This window comes from Gossypium arboreum, chromosome 10 (assembly GCF_025698485.1).
Source record: "Gossypium arboreum isolate Shixiya-1 chromosome 10, ASM2569848v2, whole genome shotgun sequence".
NCBI classification, from domain to species: Eukaryota; Viridiplantae; Streptophyta; class Magnoliopsida; order Malvales; family Malvaceae; genus Gossypium; species Gossypium arboreum.
In genome coordinates this window covers 25711197-25725645 of record NC_069079.1, presented here as the reverse complement: position 1 = coordinate 25725645, position 14449 = coordinate 25711197, and the positions used below count along the sequence as shown (strand labels likewise).

Sequence of the window (14449 nt, the reverse complement as noted above, 5' to 3'; positions counted from 1 at the left end):
TCATCGCAGTAATTTATTTATCTCAATTTCACAATCTTAGCCATAGGGCCCTAAAACCCCTAATGGGCCCTAAATTAGCCATTTAAGCCCTACAGTGTCCATTAGCCATTTAAGCCCATTTAACTCAAGTTTTATGACCAATTTACCGGTTTAAGTAGTTTTGATTCTACAGTCTAACAGAACATACTTATTGCCTATTTTTTTTATATTATATATTTTTATTATTTTTTATTTATTAACCCGTATGAGCCCGTAAGCCCATTGGGCCCAGTTTTAGCCTATCGAGGCCCAATTACCGAAATGCACAAAATTTCACACACGACTAACTTACCACTTTGCAGTTTCAGATCTAATGATTTCTAAACGTCTTGTGAGCACTCGCACACTCACAAGCCCACGAAATGCCAGAATTTCGGCATTTCGACTTTTGCCGAATTGAACTATGAGAGGGTGTTCGATACACACCTGATTTGTGATATTCCTTGACGAGATCTCCTACGCGATTTCTCCTATAATCAACTGCTTCTAGATTAGATCATGCTAATATTTAAACCAAATCGAAAACTATCTATTATCATCGCTTACATATTCGGCCACCATCCATAATGGCCCTAGGGTTCATACCTTTGCCGAAATTGATGACTATGTCTAGATTTAGTTACTCCGATGATCCAAGCTTTTCACACACTCCTCGATCGGTAGCCTTTAATCCTCACTGGCACCAACAAACCAAATAACACCAAAAAGATAATTTCAGCCTTAGTCGACAGCCACCCTATGTATATAGGGGTTTTCAGCTTTTCTTAAACCACAAGATACGAATGGAAAGAAGGTTCGAATACTTACCAAGAGATCTACTCGTTGAAGAACATTCCAAATACCTTTCTACCCCAGATCCGTTGTGAATCCAACTTAAATGTGCGTAGAAAATAGACCTAAATATTAATTCCCAAATCACTAAAATATGAAGCTTTTCGGCTTTTGGATCTATCCTAGAATATGGCTATTGCGATCTAAAAGAAAAATAGGTGACGATAAGTTCACCATCGAAGAGACAATCAATAGAGGAAGAGATGTAAGATTAGAGGTTCGATCTTTTGAAATATTAAAAGGAAAGGAGGTATGGTTTCAACCAAAGGAGTAATTGACAACCAATATTTGAGAAGAAAAAGTTGTTTTAAATAGAATTTGGCTTCGAGGAAAGAAAATAGAAAAGGAGAGAATTGTTCAGCTTTGGGGAAAAATAGAAAAGAATATGAGCAAAAGAAATAAGATAAAATTAGAATAAAATAGAAACAAAGAAAAAATACGATTGAAAAGAAAATAAAATTAAAATTGGCTACCACACTAAAAAAAAAAATCCCAAACCTCCAAAAAGGATATAACCCATGAAGGCCCCCTAAATTAAAAGCAATCGGCACCTCATGCTTATGCCCGAATGGGTGCTTAAATAGGCACAAAAGCCCTTTTCCAATTTTAATTCCTTCCTTAGCTCCTTAATTCATGGCCAAATTCAAACTCTCCACTGCTTAGCAACAGTCCACCGTTCAGTTGACTCCTCCTGTTGCTGGTAGAGTTTCAATCCCATACGACCCTTCCCATGTCCGTACAGCAAAAAGAAGCACTCTCTTGCGCGTAACGCTGCTCGAACGTGGGACCTGCAGATTGCCCAGCACGCTGTTGGCCACTGGGACGCACGTTCACTTTCAACAATATACCGTCACATTTTACTTAAAGGTTACCTGCTGATGTCCCGTTCATTTTAAAAATATAGAATTAAAACATACCTGCGCCTAGACTCGAACCTGTGCCCTTGTGGAACTCCTAGCACCCTACTGCCACTACGCCACAAGCATCTTTGTAGCATAATTCGGTCGCAACTATTCTTAAACCTTACTTTAGTGCGACCTGGCTCCTAAAATAAAAACAAGCCTTTGCGTGCTCCAACCCTCGAACCTAGGCACTACACCACACTCCCAGCGCCTCTGCCACTGGACCGAGCTTCCCTTTGTGTTACCTTTTAACCCCAACTATATATATAAGGCATCCCTGAGTCGTTCCCTAATATAAAGAAAAATAAAACACTTTTGCACTTGCTGGGAGTCGAACCCCTGCTCTCCTTCCCACTACCTAGCATGCTAACCATTGGGCCAGGTACGCTTCTTCATGCCCAGTCTTGCCCAATTTATTTTATAAGCGTTATGCCCAGATTCCCTCTATGAGGCAAAAATTATAACAATTTTTTTCCTAGAGTTTAAACACCAAAACAACAATACTTTTATAAATATATATATATATATATATTTTCCTATCTAATAATAATAATAATTTTATAAATATATCTAATAATAAAAATTTCAAATATCAATAATACAAGTAAATAATAATAATAATAATTTTCATAAAAATTTTCAAACATACATACAATAATATTTTTCTAATAATAATAATTTTATCTCATAATACTAATTAAAATTTCATAAAAATTTAAAATATCCATAATAATAAATACAAGAAAATTTTCTAGTAGTAATTTAATTCAAAAATTTTTCTTAAATGATAATATTTAAAACTTCTTAATTATTCAGGTTTTCTTCTATCCGAATCCCAGACTCAAAGGCCACTCTTCTAGGCCCCAAATTCTGGGTGTTATAGCAGTACCCAATCCACAAAATCATTTGATAATAGTAATGAAATATGATCAAATACTGATCTACAAAAACCTTACTAAGTAAATGCCTTGAAGCGAAGTAACCATTGTCCATCCAATAAAAATTGATCCAATATGCTCTTCTTATTATTCAGCCCAAACCAAGTAAACTTCTTACCCGTCAAAGATAATTCCACCACCTTACAATCATCAATGAAACTATTAACACCATTGAACCGTTCATCAATCTGACACAATTACTTCTTTCACTCTTGCTTCTTACTGTATTAAAATCACCCCCACGATCCATGAGCAGGCAAACAAATCCTTCAAATACATAATTTCCTCCCATAAATATTTTTTATTTGAAATCTCGTTAGGTGCATAAGCATTAACCAACATTGCTTCTAAACCTTATTCTATCCATTTTCCTTCCACGATTACAAAATGTTTAGAATAGAGATAACTACCTGATTGAAGCCTACCTTTGTCACAAACCATTATTACACCTCCCAAATTCCCCAAAACAATCTAAAATCTAATGTCAAAATTGTCATCGCTCCATACCTTCCTAATTATGTCATCCATAACCACTTTTAACTTTGATTCCTGAATGAAACACAAATCTGTTTTAGCTTTATAAATTACTCTTTTGAGATAAATTTTTTTCATATCCAAAGACATAACCCTAATGTTCCATAACAAAATCCTCATTTTTATCCCAAAAACACTCCCTTACATAGTATAAAATCACAACTACAATCAGTATTAACTTGCCCCGTGACCTACTGCCCTTTGCACTTTTCTTTATAGCTTAGTTCTACCTTTCTTCCAAACTCATAATCTATTTAACAGCATTTCGTTCATCACCCCTAATGCTGAAGCCAAGTTTTTCCCCCACTTCCCTCGCATTCCTTGCCTCCCTAAGGATCACTCTCTTTCTATTGTCGATGTTAGAGTCTGAGAGAAAAGCATTAACAGTAGCCTCTTTTCTGCCCGCGGTTCCTTTGCCATTTTTCTTTCTGAATGTCCAATCTCTCTTCTTCTTCTTCTTCGTTATTGATAGAATTCTATCTTGAATTTCATACATCGATCTACTCTTTCTACCATAACTCTTTTGTTTCTTCTGTTTAAGAAAATTAGGAGATTCCCCATCTAAAACCCTTATTTCTCTATCTATTTCTCCTCCTCTCAAAACTCCTAATTTTTCATTTAGGTTGCTGTAATCTGTTACCCCCTTAACTCTTTTAGATTGCCCTTCTATAAGCCCATATCTACGACCAAGCCTATACCCACTTTAATGTTTCTTTGCTCATCTTGGTCTCCCTCTAAATTTTCCAGGCCTAATTCAACTACTGAAAACCTATATTACACATATCTTCCTGATAAGTCTTGAAAAGAGTTATATTTAAGCCGTCTAGATGGAATTATTTGAAATTAAGCGAATACATATATATTTTTAGGATAATTTTATAACATTACATAACAAAGCTTGGATTACGCTACATTGGCCATTATTTGGATTACTTTTATAACATTACATAACAATGTTAATTTTAAAACATTGTTATTGTAATTGGTAAGATTGATTGCCAGCAGTGTTGCCATGGCACTTCCAGGAAAATGACTTAGCACTCTATCCACGTCACTCTCAGCCAATTGCATGTGTACTAGAAAAACCAACCTAAAAAGAGGAATGAAAAATGTGTGCTGAGGTGGGATGGAGCTACCCAATAAAAGAAGGAGAGAGAAGAAGAAAAAGGGGAGGAGAATTTGTGTGAGAAAGAGACTGGTGATAGCAACTCTCTTTATACAGAAAAAAAAAACTCTATTGGAGAATTTTAGAGAAAGAAAGGGTATAAAAGAGAAACTGGAGTGTGGTGACAATATTGTAATTTTGCCTTTAGTTTTCTTAATTTTCGTGATTCAAAATTTTTTAAAATATTGATGAATAATTTAAATTCGGTGTTTACTTTTCCACCCATGAAGTAAATCCTTTTTGGGTAGTAGTTATTTGGGTGGATGTTGATCATTTTTAATGTTCATGATTTGAATTTGTCTATAACATTGTTTCATTTGATTTATGCTTATTTTAAATACAAGCATTCAAGCTCTAGACATAATTGATTCTATAATGCATTCATAGATGTATTTTTAATTCTGAAAAGGTTAAATATATTGGATCTAGAATTGTGTGATGTAGGAGAATATTTGATAGAATACTCGTAGCACTTTAGGCATAAATGTTACGAATTGTACCGAGAAGATCGTTCATTACTGTTATTAATTTAGAGTTCTGTAGGCGTACAGTAACACATATTTCTAGCTTAAATCTAGCTTTTGAAAGAGGTTGGTTACAGTAGTAATTCTCTAAGCAATTGATTAGATAATTTTTTGTCATGGCATTATTTTGATATGAACATTTCACCTGAATAATTCCAGCGCTATCCATTTAACAACAGAATTACTCTTGCTTTTATTCGAAATTTTCCATTACATTTTGTTTGCCATATCAATTTTCTATTTTTAACATTAAATTACATTCATTCAATATAACAAATTCTTATTCAGGTTTAAAAGTATTTCCTGTTATTTAGTATAGTTAATAGGATTATAATAACTTAATCAATTTCTTACCAAAATTCTAATCCCTGTGGAGACGATACTTACTTATCACTTTATTAGTTGAATGAAATGTACAATTGTATTGCATTAGTATTTTATATGCAACAAGTTTTTGGTGCCATTGTTAGGGATCGGTAGCATTGGTAAAAAAATTGATTTGTTATTATTTTTATTATTTTTGTTAGAATAGTTAATTAGTATTTTATTTAATTTTTCATGTTTTGTACTAGTGCATGAGGAAATGTATTCAAGAGGATACAAAATAGTGTTTTAATCCTGAGATTGAAAGGACATTAACGCAAAGAAGGAAAGTGTTAAGAGAAATGGAGAGGACTATAAATGATCCAATTAGAGATGACCAGGTACTCCAGAATGAAAAGAATGCTGATATTCCTTGAATCGTAGATGACAGAGATAGACCCATTAAAGAACATGTAGCGGCTACTTAGGGTGATCTAAGTCCGGGAATTGTTAGGCTATATTAAAGCTGAAAACTTTGAATTAAAACAAGTAACTTTTTAGATGCTGCAGACTATAGCGCAGTTTAGTTGTTTACCAACTGAAGCTCTTAGGTTGCATTTGAGACTTTTTCTTGAAATCTATGATTCATTCAGACAGCAGGGTGTTCTTAAAGATGCCCTTAGATTAAAATTATTCCCTTATTCATTGCGAGATCGTGCCAGATCATGGTTGAATGCATTACCATCAGGTACAGTGGCATCTTGGAATGAACTGTGTCAATGATTTTTGCTTAGGTATAATCCACTCAACATGAATGCCAAGTTAAGGAATGAGATTACATCGTTTAGAAAATATGAAGATGAGACATTATACGAGGCATTAATGCTTTTCAAGGAATTAATTAGAAAATGCCCGATACATGGTTTTCAGCATTGGACACAAATAGAGATGTTCTACAGTGGATTAAATGCTTATACACCAATGGTGATGGATGCATCTACTAATAGGATGCTGCTTGAAAAATCGTACAACGAAGCATACAAAATTGTAGAAAGAATAGCAAATAATGATTATCAGTTCCCCACTACCAGAGTTGTTACTGGTAGAAGAGCTGCTGGAGCAATGAAACTTAATGAATTACATCATTAACAGCTCAGGTATCATCTTTAACGAATATGATTAAAACTTTAAAAAGACCCTCTACAGTGCAAGAGATGAAGGTTGTAGAACTAGCATGTGTATATTGCGGAGAAGATCATGTTTTTGATGAATGCCTATCCAATCCAGCCTTTTCGTAGCAGCAACAATCCCTACTTCTACATCTTCATTCCAGGTGGAAGTAACATCCAAATTTCAGTTGGAGTAATCAGGGAATGGGAAATTCCTGCACTATTAATAGACATAATGCGGTTGGTGAACCACCTAGACACAGTCAACCAATGTCATGACAAAATGTGGAACAAAGTTCATTATCTTCAACATCAGCTATGAAAGCTTTATTAAAATAGTATACGACTAACAATGATGCAATTATTCAGAGCCAGACAGCTTCCTTAAAAGCTCTAGAGAATCAACTGGGACAATTTGCCATTGGTTTAAGCTCTAGATAATAAAGAGCAGTGCCTAGTGACACAGAAAGTTCTAGATCTCAAGGAAAAGAACAATGTAAAGCCATAACACTTCAGAATGGCACTCAGCTTCCAGGAGTTGTGAATGATACCTTATCTAAGGGAAGTTTTGAAGTTCCTAGAAGCACAACTTTTGAACTACAGGTGGAATAAACTACAAAAGATGGGAGTGGAAAAAAGCATATAGAAGCGAATTCATATTGCCGAGCCAATACAAATGCTATGGCAAGGCAACCTCAACAAATAGAAAAAAGGCCACAGCTATCTTTTCCCTAGCATTTGAAAAAGTCAAAACAAGATGCTCAATTCAAGAAATTTCTAGAGTTCTTGAAGCAATAACACACTAATATACCTTTGGTGGAAGCATTAGAAAAAATTCTTAACTATGTGAAATTCATGAAAGATATCCTATCCAAGAAGAGAAGGTTAGGGGAATTTGAAACTATTGCACTTACTAAAAGGTGCACAAAGATGCTGAAGAAAAAGTTGACGCCAAAATTAAAAGATCCAAGGAGTTTCACTATACCTTGTTTGATTTGAAACCATTATGTAGGCAAAGCATTATGCGATTTAGGTGCAAGTATCAATCTAATACCTATATCTGTTTTCAGGAAACTTGGGATAGGAAAGGTAAGACCTATGACAATCACATTGCAACTAGATGATAGATCATATGTCCATCTAGAAGGTAAAATTGAAGATGATCTGGTAAGAGTTGACAAGTTCATCTTTCAAGAAAATTTTATTATTCTGGAATGTGAAGTAGATAAAGGGGTACCTATAATACTTGGATAACCTTTCTTAACAACTAGTAGAATATTAATTAATGTGCAGAAAGGTTGGTTAACCATTAGAATTAATGATCAGCAGTTGACTTTTAATGTGTTTAATGTTTTAACGTGTGTAGGCCCAGTTGAAGAATGCCATGTTGTAGAATTTTTTGACATTATAATTTAGGAAGAATTTGCAGGACATATACACAATGATTATGATGTAGAGTCTGTCCTATTAAAGGAAACAAATTTTAACAATTTGAAAATAGATGTAGAAAGAGCTTTGAATCATTCAATTTATCAAGTCACCCTTTCAACCCTCCTCACTCATCAATAGAAGATCCATTGATTTTAGATTTGAAGCAATTACCAATGCATTTGAAGTACGCTTCTTTGGGAGAAAATAATACACTGCCTGTAGTTATTTCTGTCGAGTGTACAACAAACCAAGAGATGCAATTATTGGAGGTTTTAAAGAAATTCAAGAAAGCATTAGGATAGTCAATTGTGGATATTAAAAGAATTAGCCCAGCAATCAGCATGCACAAAATAATACTTGAAGATTTCCATGAAAAATCTATTGAACAACAGAAGAGACTGAGTCTTATCATGAAGGAAGTAGTTAAGAATGGGATTATCAAATGGTTAGATGTTGGGATTATATGCCCAATTTTTTATAGCTCTTGGGTGAGCCCTATTCAATGTGTACCAAAAAAAGAAGGAGTCATAATAGTCAACAATGATAACAATAAACTCATTCCCACACGTATTGTCACTGGTTGGAGAATTTGTATGGATTATCGAAAGCTCAACAAAGCAACAAAGAAGAACCATTTCCTTTTGCCTTTTATAAATCAGAAGCTGGACAAACTAGCAGAGAAAGCCTTCTACTATTTTTTAGATGGCTACTCAAGGTACAACCAAATTTCTATATCTCTTATTGATAAAGAAAAAACTACATTCACCTACCCTTATGGAACATTTGCTTTTAGAAGAATGCCATAACTACATTCACCTATCCTTATGGAACATTTGCTTTCAGAAGAATGCCATTTGGGTTATATAATGCCCTGGCAACATTCCAGTGTTTCATGATGGCAATATTTTTCGACATGGTGGAGAAATTCTTTGAAGTATTCATGGATGATTTCTTGGTGTTTGGTGACACTTTTGAAGATTGCTTATGAAATTTAGAGTCAGTACTTTGCCAATGTCAGGAAACAAATTTGGTGTTGAATTGGGAACAATGCCATTTCATGGTTCGTGAGGGCATTGTTTTGGGCCACAAAATTTCACAACAAGGAATTGCCATCGACTAAGCAAAAATAAAAGTCATTGAAAAGTTGCCACCACCTATTTCGGTGAAAGGAATCAAAAGTTTCCTTGGGCATTTTGGATTTTATCGTCACTTCATCAAGGATTTTTCTAAGATATCCAAGCCTCTATGTCAATTGTTGAAGCAAAACAAACCATTTTATTTTGATGAGTTATGTTCAGAGGCATTCGAAAAGTTAAAGGAACCATTAACTATACCACCTATAGTCACTGCACTAGACTGGAATATACCATTTGAACTAATGTTTGATGCAAGTGACTTTGCTATCGAAGTAGTGATAAGGCAAAGAAAAGCTAAAATGTTTCACGCTATATATCATGCCAGTTGCTCACTAACAAATGCAAAGCTCAATTACACCACCACAGAGAAGGAATTGTTAGCAGTGGTGTTTGCCTTTGAAAAATTCAGAGCTTGTTTAGTATGCACCAAAGTCATAGTTTATATAGATCATTCTACCATCAAATACTTGGTGACGAAGAAAGAGGCCAAACCTAGACTCATTAGATAGATATTGTAATAGCTCATTTTAGTGAAATCAAATTAGTGGTTTTGGGACCACAAATCTGATGTCAAAATAATTATTTTATTAATATTTTAAAGTCTACAACATTTTAGTAGTCTAGTATAAAAATTTCGTTAAGAAATTTTACCGTTTGCATGCTTAATTAGATAAAAATGACTAAATTGCAAAAGGTAGAAAACTTGAGTTCTATAAGCTAAAGAGATTTAATAGCAATGAAATTAAATGGTTGGAGAGTTAATATTGTAAATAAACCATTAATATCATGAGTGGACTATTATGGACATTTTATATGTGTTTTTAAATGTTAATAACAGGGTTAAATAAGTAATTTATTAAATAAAGGTGAATAAAATTAAAGAAAAACAAAGACATCATCTTTGTTATTATCTTCTTCCACCGAATTAGCCAAAAAGAAAGCCATTAATGAAGCTTCAAGGTTCAGCCATAGTTCATCCTTGCATGTGAATGATATTTCGTCCCGTTTTTAATGATTTCTATGATTTTAGAGTCATTGTAGCTTAATCTAGCTAGCCAAAGGACTTATTTGTAAAACTGTTAAAAGATTAGGGTTTTTCCATGAATGTGTTCATGTTTTTTTTTATGTTTGGTGCAATAAAATGAATCTATGTTATTAGATAAACAACTTTTGTAAAGTGATTTTGATGAAAATGTCAATTTTGAATTTAATTGAAAAATATGAAATATTCATGGTGTAAATTGTGAAATAATGAAATCTGTGGGCTACTATGAGCTTAAAAAAATTCGGCTAGGGTTGGGTAGGGGTGAAATTGTATGAATTTCATTTTACGAGCCTAAGGACTAAATTGTAAATAAATGAAAAGTATATGAGTAAAATCATAATTTTACTAAAATGTGAATTTGAGTTAAATTGAATAGAATGGTTATTGAATTGAGCTGAATTTATTCATTTAGGTCAAGATAAACCACGTACAGCCCTAGATCAAGACAAAAGAAAGCTTCGGATTAGTAAACTTTATTTCCTACAGTTATCGTTGAGGTAAGTTCGTACATTCAAATTGAGTTTTCAATTATGATTTAAATGCTATTATTGCATAATATTAAATTGTGTGTTGGCAGAAAAAAATCTATGACATCACGGCTATCATTGACGAATGAAAAGTGATAGCTTCGGCTATCAATTATGAAAAGGGATGGTGATGACCATCAAATTATGAAAAGGGATGGTGACGACCATTAAATTATGAAAAGGGGATGGCTTCAGCTATCGTACTATGAAAAGGGATGGCTTCTGCTATCAAATTTTGAAAAGGGATGGTGACAACCATCGAACAATGAAAAGGGATGGTGGCATCCATCAAATTATGAAAAAGGGATAGCTTCGGCTATCGAATTATGAAAAGGGATAACTTCGGTTATCGAATTACAAAGAGGGATGTGTCAACCATCATATTATTATCTTATGTGATTTTCGGTAAGAGCTTTCAATGTAAATTACATTGGTTTGATGAAAGGTAGATAAAGTGTACCTTGTGAAAAATTAAGAGTATGAACGTACATATATAAGCTTTTGAGTTAGTTATTCTCATGTTGGATTGGGTTATACATGTTTTGTGATTGTATATTGTATTGGCAAGGTTAGATTGTATGTGTTGCGAACTTACTAAGCATGCAATGCTTACTCTGTGTTTATTTTTTTGTATTTCGTAGTTACCGAAAGCTTATTGGGGTTGGAAAGTCATCGGAGATCTATCACACTATCTATCGGCTCTTTCAGTACTTTTGGATGTTTAATTTTGGTTATAATGGCATTATAGGTATATTGGCTAATGTTAGCCTATGTGATTTGGTTGTGAAAGTGACCATTTAGTTGGTTTGTATTTTTGCTTTATGTTGCTGAAATGGTATATTTTGATGTATATATAGGTTGCCTTATATGTTTGAGGTATGGTTTTATATGGTAGAATGATGGAAGATAAAATGGTGGTTTGAATATGCATTTTGTGTAAGCCTTGAATTGTTGTGAATTGGTACTTGTATGAATGGCTTATATGATGTTTTAGTGCACAAGTTACACATAAATTATACGACCATTTGGAGCCAGTTTCTGTATGCCATATATAGTACATTTTGGTATGTTTTAATGAGTAAATCAAGTGGCATGTTATGGTATAATTTTGGTTGAGCCCTTGTGGAATGAATGATCAAATTGTGTTCATATTTGCACATGTTTATGAATTGTCATTTAAGGTGCCTTAGGGCATATTGGTTGAATGTGTGCATACCATTTGTATAAGGCTAGAAAATGCATGGTTTTGGTACATTATTATGGTTTGATTTTATGCACAATGTTGAGTGTAGATGGATGCTAAATTGGGTGAGAAATGTGGCTTGTAAAATAGACTATTTTTGTCCACACGGGCAGAGACACGGGCATGTGTCTCGATCGTGTGTGACACATCATTAGGTGACACGGCTGTGTGTCCCTTGTAGCTTTCAAAAGGGTTACAAGTCAGGCTATTACACGGTCTAGCACACGACTGTGTGAGGTTACTTTGAAGGGTACACGGCCTAGCACACGGGTGTGTGGCTTGGCCTTGTGACCAAGTCAGAGAGTTACACAGGCACAGACACGGGCTGGGACATGGTTATGTGTCCCCATTTCGAATGCCCACATGGCCTAAGACACCAGAGTGTCTCTTGGCCATGTGAGTCACACGGCCATGTGACCCCTTAGTTTGAAAATTTTTATCTTTTTCCAAAAATTTCTATAAGTTGACGATTTAGTCCTGACTTGTTTCTAATGCGTATTTAGGGATTCGAGGGCTCATTTAAGGGACAATATGTACGTTTTGAATTGGTTTTAATGTATTTATTGATATGATTTGTAAAGTTCAAAATTTATGTGTATTTGATTTCAAATCTCCAGTAATGCTCTGTAACCCTATTCCGGTGACATATATTGGCTAAGCGTGTTACGTTTATTGGTATCAGAGTTAATGTTTAGTCGATTCTCAGACTAAACATGACGTGTACAAGTCTAGCTATACATGCCATTATACAGCTTGTGATAGTGTGATATCTCCTTATCGTTTTTAAATATGTTTTTGTATAGCAATGACATCCAACCGAGCTGACTGCGATGAAGTTGAAAGTAAAGCGCAAGCTTCCGTTCATGGAGCAACGTCAAGGGATTCGAGTTCCGTATCTGAGGGTCGGGAGGAGAATCTAAGGAAGCTTTCTTCCAAATGATGAGTGAGTGGTTTACTGAGTTCGTACGGACAAAACTGGTGGCTCAACGACCTCCACCCCCACCTGTTCTCTAACCAGTCCCCGTTATTCCTAAAGGTTTGGAACCTTTTCGAGTTAATAAGCTACCTATTGATAAAATTTGCAAATATGGGGCTGAAGAATTTCAAGCTACAATTGATGATGATCTTAAGAGAGTTGAGTTTTGGTTAGAGAATACTATCCAAGTTTTCGATGAGTTATCTTCTACACCAGTTGAATGTGTAAAGTGTGCAGTATCTATACTAAAAGATTCAACATATCAGTGGTGGAATACCTTGATTTTAGTTGTACCGAGGGAGTGTATCGATTGGGAATTCTTTCAAAGCGAGTTAAGAAAGAAATATATAAGTAAAAGGTTCCATGATCAGAAGTGTAAAGAATTTCTCAAGCTTAAGTAGTGTCGTATGACAGTGTCAGAGTATGAATGGGAATTCGTTCGATTGAGTAAATATGCCTGTAAGTGCATTCTGGTCGATACTGCAATGTGTAAACAATTTGAAGATGAATTAAATGAGGATATAAAGCTTCTAGTTGGGATCCTTGAGCTGAAAGAATTTGTTGTTCTAATTGACAGAGTACATAAAGCCGAGAGCTTAGCAAAGAGAAAAGAAAAGCCGATTTTGAAGCCAAAGATTCAATAAAAAGGTTTACCGAAAAGTCTTATCAGCCACAGACAAATAGATCAAAAGAATACCATAATCGTTCGATTACTTTATAGCGTTACCCTAATAGAGACCGAGGCAAACATTATGCAAGTTCTAAGACGCAAGCTACATCTGTGGCTAGCATAGATAGTGTTAAGGATAATAAACCTGATTGTCAACGGTATGGATATCGACATTTTGGGAAGTGTAGAGCAAAATACGAGGCGTGTTTCAAGTGTGGTTTGTTTAAGTGTTTTATTCGTTATTGCCTAGAAATATCTAACAAAGAAAATGTAACACCCTTTACCCGTACCCGAGACCGAGACAAGGTACAAGGCTTTACTAGAAATATACTCAGATATTTCTGGAAAATACGGGTTATAAAATTTCATTCTAATTTACTTTCAATTAAACAACATCATAGTGTCCCTATTATAGGCCTATAAGTCCCAAAACATACATTAAAAGTGATTCGGGACTAAACCGAGAACTATAGAAAATTCTAGAAAAATTACTCGAGTTATACCTCACACGCCCGTGTGGAGGCAAAGCACATGCCTGTGTGCTTAAGGACACGCCCATATGTCCCACCCGTTGTGACAGCCCTAAAACGACCCTAGTCAGAATGTGGTTTCGGGACCACAAAACTGAGGCATAAAAATAATTTAAAATTTATTTTGATGCCTATAATATGTGTTAATGCATGTGTGACATTTTTGATGTTTTGATTTAGAGTTTTAAATGTGAATTTCACTAGAAAGGACCTAGTAGTAAACTTTGAAAGTATGATGGGAAATGTGTGATGACTAGTTGATAATGCATGCAAAAATAAGGATTTGCATGTCAAATTCCCCTAACATGAAGTGGCCGGCCATGACAAGGGAGTATGGGCTAAACATGTCATGAAACATGTTTTGTTGGTGCATTAGGGTGAAATAATAAACAAAGGTGTATGGGTGATAAAAGAATGAAAAAAATGTGTGTGAGTGTGGTATTCCCCCCTTGCCGTGAGTTGAGAAAGAAGGAAGAAAAAAATTGT

General features: G+C 34.7%; 1 non-coding gene across 1 annotated transcript; it reads right to left on the bottom strand.

Annotated features, from left to right (window-relative positions):
• Positions 1 to 6055: 6055 nt before the first annotated feature.
• LOC128282809 (small nucleolar RNA R71) lies at positions 6056 to 6162 on the bottom strand. The gene has a single exon (XR_008273163.1). It is a non-coding gene; the product is annotated as a small nucleolar RNA R71 (small nucleolar RNA).
• Between the last annotated feature and the right edge of the window lie 8287 nt (positions 6163 to 14449).